Genomic DNA, 17,019 nt, shown 5'->3' on the forward strand with positions numbered 1-17,019 from the left:
GCCAATAGTTTTACATGAACATTTCTAGGCTATAGTACTTTACTGCCTCGTACAGCCTAATAGACCCTAGTACAGCCTAGCACAGTCTACTAGAGCCGGAAAACAGCCTATTAAAGGCCAGTAGAGTCTAGTACAGCCATGTACACCCACGTCTAGCCTAGTCCAGCCTAGTGGGAGAATAGACTTGGAGAGGGGGGTATTTTGGTGGCTGTACTAGGCTATACTAGGTTGGATCAGGCTGGAAAAGGCTAGAATGGGGTGTACTAGGCTGTGCTAGACTCTAATAGCCTCTATTAGGCTGTACTAGGCTCTTGTCAGCCCTGTAGTTCCTCACACTTGGGAATAACCACTGTGTACACGGGCAATAGTTTTTACAGGCGTTTGTGTGCACGGCCAATAGTTTTACATGAACATTTCTAGGCTATAGTACTTTACTGCCTCGTACAGCCTAATAGACCCTAGTACAGCCTAGCACAGTCTACTAGAGCCGGAAAACAGCCTATTAGAGGCCAGTAGAGTCTAGTACAGCCATGTACACCCACGTCTAGCCTAGTCCAGCCTAGTGGGAGAATAGACTTGGAGAGGGGGATATTTTGGTGGCTGTACTAGGCTATACTAGGTTGGATCAGGCTGGAAAAGGCTAGAATGGGGTGTACTAGGCTGTGCTAGACTCTAATAGCCTCTATTAGGCTGTACTAGGCTCTTGTCAGCCCTGTAGTTCCTCGCACTTGGGAATAACCACTGTGTACACGGGCAATAGTTTTTACAGGAGTTTGTGTATACGGCCAATAGTTTTACATGAACATTTCTAGGCTATAGTACTTTACTGCCTCGTACAGCCTAATAGAGCCTAGTACAGTCTGCTAGAGCTGGACACAGCCTATTGGAGCCCAGTAGAGTCTAGTACAGCCTTGTACACCCACGTTTAGCTTAATCCAGCCTAGTGGGAGAATAGACTAGGAGGGGGGGTATTTAGATGGCTGTACTAGGCTATACTAGGCTACATCAGGCTGGAATAGGCTAGAATAGAGTGTACTAGACTCTTGTCAGCCCTGCAGTTCCTCGCACTTGAAATAACCACTGTGTACACGGGCAATAGTTTTTACAGGAGTTTGTGTGCACGGCCAATAGTTTGACATGAACATTTCTACGCTATAGTACTGTGGCTTGTACAGCCTAATAGACCCTAGTACAGCCTAGCACAGTCTACTAGAGCCGAAAACAGCCTATTAGAGGCCAGTAGAGTCTAGTACAGCCTTGTACACACACGTCCTGCCTAGTCCAGCCTAGTGGGAGAATAGACTTGGAGAGGGGGGTATTTTGGTGGCTGTACTAGGCTATACTAGGTTGGATCAGGCTGGAAAAGGCTAGAATGGGGTGTACTAGGCTGTGCTAGACTCTAATAGCCTCTATTAGCTGTACTAGGCTCTTGTCAGCCCTGTAGTTCCTCGCACTTGGGAATAACCACTGTGTACACGGGCAATAGTTTTTACAGGAGTTTGTGTGCACGGCCAATAGTTTTACATGAACATTTCTAGGCTATAGTACGGCTATAGTACTTTACTGCCTCGTACAGCCTAATAGAGCCTAGTACAGTCTGCCAGAGCCGGAAACAGCCTATTGGAGCCCAGTAGAGTCTAGTACAGCCTTGTACACCCACGTTTAGCTTAATCCAGCCTAGTGGGAGAATAGACTAGGAGGGGGGGGGGGGTATTTAGATGGCTGTACTAGGCTATACTAGGCTACATCAGGCTGGAATAGGCTAGAATAGGGTGTACTAGACTCTTGTCAGCCCTGCAGTTCCTCGCACTTGAAATAACCACTGTGTACACGGGCAATAGTTTTTACAGGAGTTTGTGTGCACGGCCAATAGTTTTACATGAACATTTCTAGGCTATAGTACTTTACTGCCTCGTACAGCCTAATAGAGCCTAGTACAGTCTGCTAGAGCCGAAAACAGCCTATTGGAGCCCAGTAGAGTCTAGTACAGCCTTGTACACCCAAGTTTAGCTTAGTCCAGCCTAGTGGGAGAATAGACTTGGAGAGAGGGGTATTTAGATGGCTGTACTAGGCTATACTAGGTTGGATCGGGCTGGAAAGGGCTAGAATAGGGTGTACTAGGCTGTACTAGACTCTTGTCAGCCCTGTAGTTCCTCGCACTTGAAATAACCACTGTGTACACGGGCAATAGTTTTTACAGGAGTTTGTGTGCACGGCCAATAGTTTTACATGAACATTTCTAGGCTATAGTACTTTACTGCCTCGTACAGCCTAATAGACCCTAGTACAGCCTAGCACAGTCTACTAGAGCCGAAAACAGCCTATTAGAGGCCAGTAGGGTCTGGTACAGCCATGTACACCCACGTCTAGCCTAGTCCAGCCTAGTGGGAGATTAGACTAGGAGAGGGGGGTATTTTGGTGGCTGTACTAGATTATACTAGGTTGGATCAGGCTGGAAAAGGCTAGAATGGGGTGTACTAGGCTGTGCTAGACTCTAATAGCCTCTATTAGGCTGTACTAGGCTCTTGTCAGCCCTGTAGTTCCTCGCACTTGGGAATAACCACTGTGTACACGGGCAATAGTTTTTACAGGAGTTTGTGTGCACGGCCAATAGTTTTACATGAACATTTCTACGCTATAGTACTTTACTGCCTCGTACAGCCTAATAGAGCCTAGTACAGTCTGCTAGAGCCGGAAACAGCCTATTGGAGCCCAGTAAAGTCTAGTACAGCCTTGTACACCCACGTTTAGCTTAATCCAGCCTAGTGGGACAATAGACTAGGAGGGGGGGGTATTTAGATGGCTGTACTAGGCTATACTAGGCTACATCAGGCTGGAATAGGCTAGAATAGGTTGTACTAGACTCTTGTCAGCCCTGCAGATCCTCGCACTTGAAATAACCACTGTGTACACGGGCAATAGTTTTTACAGGAGTTTGTGTGCACGGCCAATAGTTTTACATGAACATTTCTAGGATATAGTACTTTACTGCCTCGTACAGCCTAATAGAGCCTAGTACAGTCTGCTAGAGCCGAAAACAGCCTATTGGAGCCCAGTAGAGTCTAGTACAGCCTTGCACACACAAGTTTAGCTTAGTCCAGCCTAGTGGGAGAATAGACTTGGAGAGAGGGGCATTTAGATGGCTGTACTAGGCTATACTAGGTTGGATCAGGCTGGAAAGGGCTAGAATAGGGTGTACTAGGCTGTACTAGACTCTTGTCAGCCCTGTAGTTCCTCGCACTTGAAATAACCACTGTGTACACGGGCAATAGTTTTTACAGGAGTTTGTGTGCACGGCCAATAGTTTTACATGAACATTTCTAGGCTATAGTACTTTACTGCCTCGTACAGCCTAATAGACCCTAGTACAGCCTAGCACAGTCTACTAGAGCCGAAAACAGCCTATTAGAGGCCAGTAGGGTCTGGTACAGCCATGTACACCCACGTCTAGCCTAGACCAGCCTAGTGGGAGAATAGACTAGGAGGGGGGGTATTTAGATGGCTATACTAAGCTATACTAGGCTGGATCAGGCTGGAATAGGCTAGAATAGGGTGTACTAGGCTGTACTGGACTCTAATAGACTCTATTAAGCTGTACTATAGGCTCTTGTGAGTCCTGAACCTTCTCGCACTTGGGAATAACCACTGTGTACACAGGCAATAGTTTTTACATGTGTGTGCACGACCTATTCTAGCCTTTCCCAGCCAGATCCAGCCTAGTATAGCCATCTAACTGTGCGTGCGTGCGTGCGTGCGTGCGTGCGTGCGTGCGTGCGTGCGTGCGTGCGTGCGTGCGTGCGTGCGTGAGGGTCCACGGGAGGTCACTATACCAGAAACACTGTTTCCCATAGCATACTGTGGACCTACAGGACATTACTGTACTATAGTCTATGTAAAACTATTGGCCGTGCACCCAAACTCATGTAAAAACTATGGCCTGTGTACACAGTGGTTCATCTCAAGCGTGAGGACCTACAGGGCTGACAAGAGCCTAGTAGACCCTATTCTAGCCTTTCCCAGCCAGATCCAGCCTAGTATAGCCATCTAACTGTGCGTGCGTGCGTGCGTGCGTGCGTGCGTGCGTGCGTGCGTGCGTGGGGGTCCACGGGAGGTCACTATATCAGAATCACTGTTGCCCATAGGATACTGTGGACCTACAGGACATTACTGTATTATAGTCTATGTAAAACTATTGGCCGTGCACCCAAACTCATGTAAAAACTATGGCCTGTGTACACAGTGGTTCATCTCAAGCGTGAGGACCTACAGGGCTGACAAGAGCCTAGTAGACCCTATTCTAGCCTTTCCCAGCCAGATCCAGCCTAGTATAGCCATCTAACTGTGCGTGCGTGCGTGCGTGCGTGCGTGCGTGCGTGCGTGTGTGCGTGCGTGCGTGCGTGCGTGCGGGTCCACGGGAGGTCACTATATCAGAAACACTGTTTCCCATAGCATACTGTGGACCTACAGGACATTACTGTACTATAGTCTATGTAAAACTATTGGCCGTGCACCCAAACTCATGTAAAAACTAATGCCTGTGTACACACTACAGTGGTTCATCTCAAGCGTGAGGACCTACAGGGCTGACAAGAGCCTAGTAGACCCTATTCTAGCCTTTCCCAGCCAGATCCAGCCTATTATAGCCATCTAACTGTGCGTGCGTGCGTGCGTGCGTGCGTGCGTGCGTGCGTGCGTGCGTGCGTGCGTGCGTGCGTGCGTGCGTGCGTGCGTGCGTGCGTGCGTGCGTGAGGGTCCACGGGAGGTCACTATATCAGAAACACTGTTTCCCATAGCATACTGTGGGAGGTGTACACAGAGCACTGTTCTAATAGTTTTTGCCACCCTGTGGAATTATGCTTGAACTGCAAGATAGGCCCCTAAAAATGTATTAATAATAAACAAAGAGAAACAAATCAGTGTGGGTCATCCGTTGGACTGATGGGCGAACAAGTGGTGTCCACGCGAAGAGTCGGGCCCAGAGGACATGTAGAGTCCCCCCCCTGAATTTTCACGCCCCCATGGGCCGCACGGTGGGGACCGGAAATTTGGCCTGGTGCACTGGCCATAGTCACTATGTTTCATGCACACCAAACTTGATAAGGGTAATAATAATAATAATAATAATTTCGAATGTCTGACTTTTACCTGTAACAGAGTATTTCGACATTGCAGTATTGATACCTTTGCTTAAGGATAAAAAAATGTGAGTAGGCCTACTTTGTGCATGTGTTGAGGATGAGGGATGAGTCTGTGGTGTGAACTGTGAACATCCTCCTCGTAGAGGTGACGCGGGAGCCGGGAGGGGGTCTACAACATGACAGCGTCTGCCTCCTCCCCCCTGCTGCAGCCATCTCACTAGCAAGTGTGTTAAGTTTGTGTCTATGTCACCCGACCTCATGCACAAGGGGATGCCAACAAACTGAACAAGCTGTATCGTTCGTTGCTGTCGGCCATTAACCGTTCATCTCCATATTTTAAGTTGTTGTCCTCACACAAAATCATCAAAAGTAGCAGATCCGCAAGTGAGAGAGACTTGGAGTAGAGTCGCTGCTTCTTTGCTTGGAAAGGAGCCAGCTTCGGTGTTTCGGCCATCTGGTTAGGATGCCTCTCGAGTGTCTCCCTAGGGAGGTCATCGATGCACGCCCCACTGGAAGGAGACCCCAAGGCAGGATCCCCCAGAATGAAGTTTCTAACGTTGCTGTGGAGAGGGAACTCTGGAACTGGTAGAGCTGTTGCCCCCTTGACCCGACTACAGATAAGCAGTTGAAGATGGATGGATGGATGGATGGATGGATGGATGGATGGATGGATGGATGGATGGATAGTAATTCACGGTTGTGTCACTGGAGCAGCACATAGCAATCAGATTTTAATAAGTGAGAGCGAAGTTTGGAAGATGATTACAAACAGAGGTCTGTCAGTATACAGTATACACAGCAGCGCCACATAAAAGGCTCTATCGATCGCGTCTCCGCGGGACCCCTGCTATACGCTGCAGCCCATAATTGCACAGGAGGGGGCTTTATTCCAGCAGTGTCGGCGTCCCAGGGCCACGCTTCAATGATACATCATGTTATATCAAGTCAAAATTCTCCTTAACTGTTTGTCCCAGGCCTTGTACTGACCCCAGGCCAATTTGATAAAGTGTCACACATGGGACGCTTAACTGCTCTCAACCTGGCGTTCCCCACGGACCGCACAGCAAACCTCTCAACTCATTATCAGTGGTGGGGAAAAGTACTCACATTTTGTACTTGAGTAAAAGTATCAGTACTGCAATATAAAAATACTATATTACAAGTAAAAGTGCAGAATTAAACATTTACTTGAGTAAAAAGTACAAAAGTATTGGCATTATTTAAAAGGTACTTAAAGTACCAGTAGAAAGTACTCACTGTGAAGAATGTCCCATTTTCAAGTTTTCAAAGGTATAAAAATCTTTTGAAAATAGCAGATAGCAGAAGCTTCATCTACAAATTCGATCCCGGGTACCTTGTCCCTTGTGGTCATGTCAAATACAATACAACAAGAGCCAACAACAAACTAACAAGGATGTTTGCCCATCAGGACAAGCAATTTACAATTACAATTTAGGCATTTAGCAGCTAGATAGGGATGCAAGGGTTAGTGGTAATACCAATCATAACACACACTCGGGCACACACACACACACACACACACACACACACACACACACACACACACACACACACACACACACACACACACACACACACACACACACACACACACACACACACACACACACACACACAATCTATCTTAACTTCTTTGTAACTTCCCAGGGTGCAGGAGGGTTGAACTTTTTTTAATAAGACAGAAAGCTGATGTGTTTTTAAGTCACCTTGTGACATGTAAACAGTGAGACACAGCCTCTGCTTTTCTCTGCCTTCAGCAAGCTTTCGTGGCAGAGCCGTCTGCCTTGCCTCAAGCCTCAGCAACGCCTTCGAACCCGCACCCGGCAGCCCTCACACCTGCATCTGTGTTTATCCCTGATCCAAGGGGCACTGAGGGTCCAGGTTCACTAGAGCAGGGGTTCTCAACCCGTGGGTCGCGACCCCTCGGGGGGTCGCCAAATTATTTTAGGGGGTCCCCAAATTATTTTCAAAAAAAAAAAAAAAAAAAAGTTTTAAATTTTATTTTCACTTTTTTTCAAAAATATTTGAAAAATATTTTTCAATAGCTAAATTATAACATAATGCTTAAAACACCAAAAGGGGTTCCCGCCCAAAATGGGTTAAGGTTATTGTAGCAGTCAATTTATATTGGGGGTCGGGAGGGGGCGGGGCGGGGGTCCCGAGACATTGCCAAAGCATTTCCGGGGGTCCCCGGCCAAAAACGTTGAGAACCCCTGCAGGTGTGAAAGCAGGAGGAGGAGGAAGGAGGACCAATCAGTGGTAGAAGAAGTAGGCCTACTCATATATCTTCTTTATCACACAATTTTATAACCCATTTTTTTCACCTGGTGCCAATTGCCTATAAGCTGTAATCCTGGGATCTATTCTATAACCAACCTGCCAATCTGGGGAGAGCCCGTATAAAACTACTAATGTAAACTACTGGAACTGCTAAAATAGGGGTTTGTGGATAATGTATAGGCTACTTTGAAATACTCTGCAAAGTAACTATAGTAACTGAAGCTAAACCAAACTAAAGCAGAGGAAAAGTACAATATTTGCCTCAGAGATGTAGCACCGAAAGTAAATTGAAAGCACCTCAAAATTGTACTGAAATGCATACTCAGTTACTTCACACCACTGGGGAACCGTTCGGAGGCGACTAAGGGGAAGCTGTATAGAGTCGGGCAGATCTGAAGGCAGCCTCCACCCGCCCCCCCCATGGACCCAGGACCCCGGCTCACCGCGTATCTGTGACATTAAGGATTAGTGAAAAGACCACGGCAGCTGCTGCTTTCTCCAGGCCTGCACTTGTTAATCTCTCCTCCCAATGTCACTCACTCCCCTCTCTTCTTTCTCTCTCTCTCTCTCTCTCTCTCTCTCTCTCTCTCTCTCTCTCTCTCTCTCTCTCTCTCTCTCTCTCCCCCCCCCCCCCTGCTCTTTCTCTTGACTGCATGCCTCTGTCCCAACTTTAATTAGTTTTAGCCGGGATTGGGTGGTGAAAAGTTGCGGCTTTCTTCAGGTGATAAAACAGTAAGTGCCGCTGAGCTGCAGTCAGGAGTTAACTAAGCTGAGGTCAACGTCTTGGCTCCTCGCGGGAGTTTACATCAGATTGGGGAAGAAATTGAGCGAGGAGGAAATTGGGAGCAAGAGAAAGCGGATAAAGAGAGAGAGATGGGGGGGGGGTCTTTCCATTTCATTTAAGTGCTTCACATTTTATGAATTTATTGGACAGATGAAATGACTGATTGGAGCCAACACATCTCTTATCATCATGCATCCTGGTTCAGGAGGTGCGGGGGTATTTGTTACGCCTATGCCGAGGCCACGGCACTTTGACCTTGCCCTTGTCTTATAATGATTGCTAACAATATGGCAATTCATGGATTGATGGTTATTGTGCCGCTTCAGTGATTTTAACTCGCCGCACATAAGAGCTTGAGGTGAAAGTCTATGAAGAAATAATGTCAATATTTATTTATTTTCTGTGGTCAAAAGCGAGTTTGTGAACTTGTCAGAGCGTGCGCTGTGAAGTTTCAACGAGATGAATAATGGTGGGGTGACCAAAAACCCATCTGGATGCGGCTCTCAGTTCGTTAATTATGCACATGAGCACTAATCAGAAATTATGGGCTTCTTAATTACTGTCCCCAACAACAAAGCAAGAGCAGGTGAGCAAGAAATAGCATGGCGGCACCTGGACATTGAACACGACGCATGCTGTTCCCGACGCAGACAGACGGCCCGCAAATTCACATAATGAGGCTGACAAACTGTCAGCGCTTTAATGAATGGCACCGTAAACCGAGTTAATTGTCTTGCCGATGTGTCCGGGGCTTACGTATTTCATCTTATCGTACAGTCATCGAAGACTTTCTTCCGTGAGAGCTAGGCTGGCACAGCGCTATCAGCTAATTCAGATTGCCCCCGCTCCTCACACTGTGCAGCCCATCACAGATGCCAGCCTTTGTGAGTGTTTCTTTTGTTTTAAGGGGGGTAGACAAACGCTCACACCCCCCTGTGTTGTGGACGAGAGCGGAGGCAAGGCACCGTAGAATCTTTATGATGTACAAAACAATGGCACAGGCCATTTAAGAACCTATAATATACCCAGGGTTAAAGTGGGCTATAGCCTGATTTATATAGCCCGGCCCCACGGTATTCCAAAATATACTCTGGGATATAATAAAACAGGCCAGCACAGTTTAAGCCTGCATGGTATATTTTGGTCTGTTACACCTGTACCATTTTGTAGCCTACATATACACCTACATACATTTACCCAAAGGAGACTCACAGAGGTGACTCTCTTCACACACCCTTGACGCAGTGTTTGAAGAGAGTCGCCTGCACATCTTGTGGTAGGATGCAACTGCATGTGTAGTCTATACGTTGCTGCGTTGCTGCTCGCTATCAAGCCTGCATGGCTCTTTAGTCGACAGGTACGCACCAATCGGATCCATAGGTCCCGGGATTCGCCACCCGACCGAGGCTACATTGGTGGCAGCGGTGTGAATACGTTCCTCCATCGTTCCTTGGCGTTACAGACATATTGCAACATTGTGGACAGCACATTACCTGACTGGCTGTGGAGGTCCCCCCAGTCAGTTGAGTCTAGCTCCTGACTGTAGGCTATGCATTGCTGCATTGCTGCTTGCTATCAAGCCGGGCTCTTTAGTGGACTGGTAGCCTGAAAGAGACCTATGCTTTTCTGGGCATAGAGGGCTGGAACCATCTCCCGACTGAGACCGCCGGCGACTTCCTATTGGTTCACCAACCTATGTGCCCGCTTCCCCATGCTCCACCACCCTCTAACCTGACTCCGCCAGATGGGGCAGCAGAGAGTACACTGGGTTCCCCCCTCCTGCTCCCATCTGGGAACTCTCAGGCAGACTTGATGCCCGGCCACAAAACGGCCTGGCCAATCAGCAGCAGCTATCCCGCCTCTAGCTGCTGCTGATTGGCCAGGCCGTTTTGTGGCCGGGCATCAAGTCTGCCTGAGAGTTCCCAGATGGGAGCAGGAGGGGGAACTCTCTGCTGCCCCATCTGGCGGAGTCAGGTTACCACCCTCTGCTCCCAACTCCATATAGCGGAGAACACTGACGTCAACATATGTGGAGTGATGCCCCACTGCACTCTAATTGGTTAGCGAAAATACAACGTATACCAGTTATCATGCATGCATGTCGGTGTTTTTTCTTCCTTTGAAAACAAAATGCCTGCGTTCTCCGAAGCTAGTCGACTGACGACTGGTAACATTAGGATCCATATAGGTCTCAGGTTCGCCTCCCAGCCGAGGCTATACAACTTGACAATGTGCAGCTAGAGCCACTTAGCTTAATGTTATTTTACGTATTTCCAGGTGCACCTGTACAATATGTACTGTATGTAATATGATGCATTGGAAGTAGAAAAGCAACAGTAGTAAACAAAAAACGTCAAAATAGTTAAATATTATTGACATTGCAGTCTCAGAAGACCAATGAGACCGCAATGCCTGGGAGTTAGTTAAGAGAGAAGATCAATAAGATTGTAGCATTTTAAGTTTTCTGCTTTTATTTTCATAATATAATACTGGAGAGTGAAACAGGGAGAGAGACAAGGGGGGTGACCCGCAGCAAAGGCCGGGAATTGTAGCCGCGACTTTCTGTCAGACTGCATTAGAGCCTATAGGGCAGTATTATGCGTGTCTTAAGTACCAGGTCTTATTACTTAACTTAAGACCTGGAGGCGTGATCAATGCCATTTGGCTAAACAGCATTGACCACGCCTCCAGGTCTTAAGTTAAGTAATGCACATGAACTTCGGACTCTGTTATTTATTTGAGATGACTTGACTGGACTGGACTATGACGGACTAACAGTTTTATGCCATGAAGTTGCCCCATCAGTGTTTTTTAGTTCTCTCTTGATACTGTTATATGTTGTGCTGCACTAAACAGAATTTCGTTGTATGTCTCATACAGTGACAATAAAGATCTTAGCCCTATTATGCGTGTCTTAAGTACCAGGTCTTATGACTTAACTTAAGACCTGGAGGCGTGGTCAATGCTGTTTGGCCACTCAGAATAGCCAAATGGCATTGATCACGCCTCCAGGTCTTAAGTTAAGTAATAAGACCTGGTACTTAAGACATGCATAATAGGGCCCCTTATCTCTTATCTCTAAGACCTGGTACTTAAGACACGCATAATACTGCCATAGTGTGGTATGTGCCTTAACCCCTATAGGCCACCAGCGCCCCAATAAAACGTGTTGCTTTTATATTGGTATAGATGCTAGACTGGGCTGCAGATGTAACATGTGTAGGTGGGCCCCCGGGGATGTTGATGAGACTACCACCAATAGAATGAACACCACTGGTAGTGTACTGTTGTTGATGCCGTCTATTCGCTCTCTTTGCTTGGCGTTATAGGTGTTGCGTAGCGCCTGCTCACATAGCTGAGTGGTTAGAGAGCCCGCCTGGGGAGCCAGAGCCCCTGTGTCTCAGGTACGGTTCAGGGCAGGTGAATCTGTCGATGTGAGTCCCTGAGCAAGAGTCTTAACCCTACATTTCTCCCCGAGCAGCCATTAGTTGTTATAGGATGCGTAAATGCAGAGGATGAATTTCACCTACAGTACAGTAGCCTACAGTATGTGCATAGGCTAATGTGACAAAAAACAGCCCAAAGGAGTCGGGACAATTCTAAGAGTGGCATCTTCCCATGTGACAGGGTTGATGTTGAAGTTTGATGGTTGATGTTTTTTTTTCTTTTGTTTTCCTGTATCTGGATCAGAACCTGGATCGGTGATGTGATAGCCAATCGTCCGTTAGGTGAATGACGTATGGATCGGATCGGCCCTATAGTATCTCTACCTTTTATCGGGATAGCATGCCTACTTATTTCAAGTGATACTTGAAGTAAAAATAAACATACCTCAACATGACAAAAAGTAGGCTTACATGAATTCTAGTCAACATTGTCTCTCTCTCTTTCTCTCTTTCTCTCTCTCTCTCTCTCTCTCTGTGTGTGTGTGTGTGTGTGTGTGTGTGTGTGTGTGTGTGTGTGTGTGTGTGTGTGTGTGTGTGTGTGCGTGCGTGCGTGCGTGCGTGCGTGCGTGCGTGCGTGCGTGCGTGCGTGCGTGCGTAGTGTCGGGGAACCTGTGTATGTAACAACACATGTAACACAACATTGTCTCTCTCTCTCTCTGTGTGTGTGTGTGTGTGTGTGTGTGTGTGTATGTGTGCGTGCGTGCGTGCGTGCGTGCGTGTGTAGTAAATTGAGTGTTGATAATAGGTGGATATATATACCAGGCAGGTTATACAAAAAAGAGAGGCAGTCCAGGCAATGTCCTTTCTTTCCAATTTAGAGTTTATTACAGGACATCAATAATCATTCCAAATCATGACTAAACAGGAAGATCTCTGAGAAGCCCTGTTCAAGAACATCAAGACATATATCGAATCATGACTTACCAGCAAGGTGGTTCTACTGGAAGCAAAGCACAACTAACACGAGGTGCTTTTTATACTATATGGGGTGTGTGTGTGTGTGTGTGTGTGTGTGTGTGTGTGTGTGTGTGTGTGTGTGTGTGTGTGTGTGTGTGTGTGTGTGTGTGTGTGTGTGTGTGTCCATTACGTAACCAAGGCTGTAACTAAGGAAGGTCTCAAGATAATAGAATATATTATAATGGTAGTCACCTCCATTGATAAACTTTCCGACATAGCCTGGGAACCCTATGACCTATTTGACCCAGTGAAGGATCAACCCCTCTCAAGGCCCTGGCGCCTCACCACCTCAAAAGGCCCCCCTACATGCCACGTCTTAAGAACATAGCCTTACTCTTAAACATGACATAGGTAAACCTATATCTAAATTATTATGTGTATTATGTGTATTATGTGTATATGGGTTATCAATATACTACAGAACCCCTCTCGAAGGTTTAACAAGAACCTTCGTAAACGTATATTTATAACAAAACTATACCGAAACGTAACTCCAAAACAAAAACAGCAATAACCACTCAATCTCAAAGTAACCTACCCCCAACACAATGGTATCACCTAACCCCTCTTGAGAGACAAAAGCATGACACAAATAATAAAACAACCAAATAAACATCAAACAATAACTAAACACATAATACATGTGTCATTGTCAACCACACGTTCAAAAATAATGAACCATAAACAATTGACAGAATGCACATCACCAAATATTACATGCATTGAAACACACAAAATAAAAACAAAACATCTAAGTTGAAATGCAAACTCTTCAATGACAGCGGTTTTCTGCCCGTATCCTCCCCCCCCCCGGACCTGGGAACAATTGACATGCTCCCAGTGGCCCAGCGTGGGTGGGGGCATGTGGGTGAGTGTCTTTCATGGGGCCCTATCAACCCCTCCTTGTTTTCTGAGTGTCCCTTCTTATTTGGTCCTGTGCAGTTCTCCTTCATGTCGTATAACTTTGACAATAGTGTTCAGTACTAAACCAGACTTGTTGTCCTTTGTATCGATAACCTACTATCCTATGAGGTTTGGGGTTTAGCCGTTGAGGTCCCCTGAGTACACACCAAGTCCATGTGAAGACACCTCTCTCACTCGCCGTCTCACTAGATCGCCCATATTGCACTGACGCCAAAAATGAGTGAAGTCGCCACAGACATAACAAGCCCTTGGTGCCCTCTGCCTGGACATATATCCAGGCCCTTGACGTTCAGGTGGTCTAACTCTAGGTAGAGGTATGTATGGCAAAGGTGTGGCTTGGCTGACACGTGGTGGCTGCAGCTGACTCTCTGACATAGCCCCCATCTGTCCAGCCAATCGGACCCGCCTCAACATCCTCAACGTCTCCTGTTCTTCTTCTTTCAGTGTATTGATTTCCTTACGGTATCTTTTGACATAATGTTCGACATGGTCTATATACATTGCTTTATTCATGCTGGCAAGACCCACAACCTCCAGTAACTCCTTCTGTACTGCCACAGGCAGGCCGCATTCAACCTTGCCTCTGAAAACCACCTGCTCAAATTTATTTAGGTCTGGATCGTTCCCTGTGACTGATCTCCATCTTTGATACAATCGGTCTACATAAATTCTTGCGTGTTCAGCTTCTCCCAGAGGAACTATGGTAATACTGTCATAATAGTACATGATATTTACCCCATCCATGGAGGTTTGAGTTGCCTTTGTAGACGTCATCATGAACACTAAATAAGTAGGCTACAAGACCAAAAACAAACTCCAACGACACTGTCTGTCCAAATGTTATACCAGATCTAATACCTATTCTATTTCCCAGAAGTTGTTCGTACAACAAGAAATGGGACAATTCACTGATATCAAATCAACAAGCTCATTATAGGGCAATGGTTTTCTTAGACTGCTGAGGGGCCATATAGCTTTAACCCTTTAGTTTCACCCACTAGAGGTGGGGCCAACTCCGTCCCTCTCAGCACTCACACAATTAGCTACCAGCTGATCTGTGACCACAGGGTCGCGTTCCCAATGGTCCCTGTGCACTATGTGTTTTAGGGAGCGCACGTTTTAGCCGTCGCGTCCACGTCCTCCCACGAAACTCACAGCACACTAAGGCCAGTACTTGTTTTTATCCACACCAAAATACCCTCTTCCAAAACTACTTCTTGTGATTACTTAAGACATCAGACTCCAAAGTCAATCATTACTTATGTGTTCATTTCTTTATTTATTGATTATTCCAAATACGGACCTCATATGAGTCCTGTATAGCTTTCCCTCTCTGTTAGCCGCACATTTATCAGTGCATTGAATTACTGTCACTCTGTATATTAGTTCCTCATCTCTGTCCTTATCCTCAAAACCCATAACATGTATAATTGGCTTACTATATGTAACTTAATCTGTTCTCATATTTGACTCTATTTTCATTTATCAACTTATTTCTTACTTAAAATAATGGTCTCTATCAGCAATTGGACATATTCTCTCCCAATGTAAAAGTCCCCCCTTGTAACTTTGTGAAGTACATTACTACATTCAGTCATTGCCTCATTCATACACGTTCGTCACTCTCCAAAGCACATTCATTCCTCAGGGTTCACACTCATCATCCCATCACATTATATGGAGATCTTATGTATGTATGTACCTATTTTCCTTTCCCACCGTCAAACTAACCGTCCTGTCCCAGTCATGTCCATGCAATGTTTTCCAGAGCTCCGATAATCAGTCAGTCATGCATGCCGATCGAGGAATATGCTCTGTCATTTACATTAGTCTACTTCATAAAGTTCGAGCACGTGCTGAATTGATCTGTGCCGTTATTTTAGTTACAACGAACCGAACAACACAGGTCAACACAACACACCCATATGCAATCAACCAGCAAATATACTTTTGCTTCTATCATTTACACACGCATGCCATTAACTCACGGTCTCAGTCTAAAGTCAAGTCGTCATGTCATTTTCTACTCGATATTGACATACCTATTAGGTCTATTATGAGTACATTCCTCACTGTATTTTCTGTGTCTATTAGACTTTAAATGTGTAATGCAATATTGTTGTCATATTCTCATTCATCAGCCATTTACTCTGTCCTTTCAGTCCATACGGCTTCTATCACACTTTTCATTCATACAACACACTTTTCCAAACATGTGACTCGTCATTGGAAAATATCCCCTGGCTCTCTACCTGCCCGCAAACTTATACTGTCACTAAACTCCTCCTAGTTCAGGTTTTCGTGGCTAGGTGAAACAGTATTATATCAATAATAATATCTGCTTCCTCCTGACAAAATGAATGTACCATAGCCAGTCCCACCACTCAAAATAAGAAAAGGTTCAAAGTCAGAGTTGTATCATGACCTTGCTTTGCCTAGCATATATTTCCCAATGATCTGCCTGCATGCCTGCACAAACACACTCAAATAATTGATTTACAAATACTACTATGTGGTCTATTAAACTTCAAATGGTTTGAGCCATAACTGATCTTTGCAACACCATGGCAATCCCCAGATCACCGGAGGTCATCTGCAATGGGTCTGCATGCTTTCCCCCTCAATCCAGACAAGGCCTCTGTGTCTTTTGTCTGAGTCCCTGGCCTTTGTTCTGTAGTCTGGATGTGGAGTTTGGCTCTGTGTCATCACTGGACACTCCACATGCGTTTTGGACATAAGAACACAAAAATGATGTTATTAGTATCAATTCTCCAATTCTTTAAACATAACACTCAATCACATGGGCCTTCACTCACACTCACACAATAGGAACCAGGGTCCAATGATGCTCTTTTGTTTTCATTTTCACTTTAGTTCCAAAATTCAATTGCTCAAATAGACCATTTCTTCCAAATAAGAATGCAAAGGAGATTCCTAATTACTCCCTGTTTCATTATGATATTCCTTTATGTATATAGAGATTTAAAGGTTTCAATTTCACTGTCCATCAATGTCTCCTTTGGATTATTCATTGTTTATTACCTATTATTATTATCATCATTATTAGCCTATTATTATTATTATTATTATTATTATCATTCGTATTATTACCCTTATTACTATTTTCTTAAATGTTCCAAACCAAATCAATATATCTTCCCCCCTTTAAAACATGGTACATGTTTTAACCATAGCCAAATGTACAAAGGCCATTGTGACATCATCAACCATGGATTGGAACACTCAACAAAACCGTGAAAAACTGTGAAAGCCAAGCCATGCCATGCCATAGCCGGGAAGGCCAACACCGGCCCCCCATCCCCACCCCACCCCCCTCATGCTGAGGAGAGCGGGCAGGGAGGAGCGCATGCAGCAACAAGTAATCGAGTATATCTACTCCCCACTGTCGCGCGAGTGTGGCCCATACACTCCTCCCCTGTACCCCCCTCGGCGCTAACAAAAGGGCAGG

Source organism: Electrona antarctica (assembly GCF_951216825.1).
Source record: "Electrona antarctica genome assembly, chromosome: 13".
Lineage (NCBI taxonomy): Eukaryota > Metazoa > Chordata > Actinopteri > Myctophiformes > Myctophidae > Electrona > Electrona antarctica.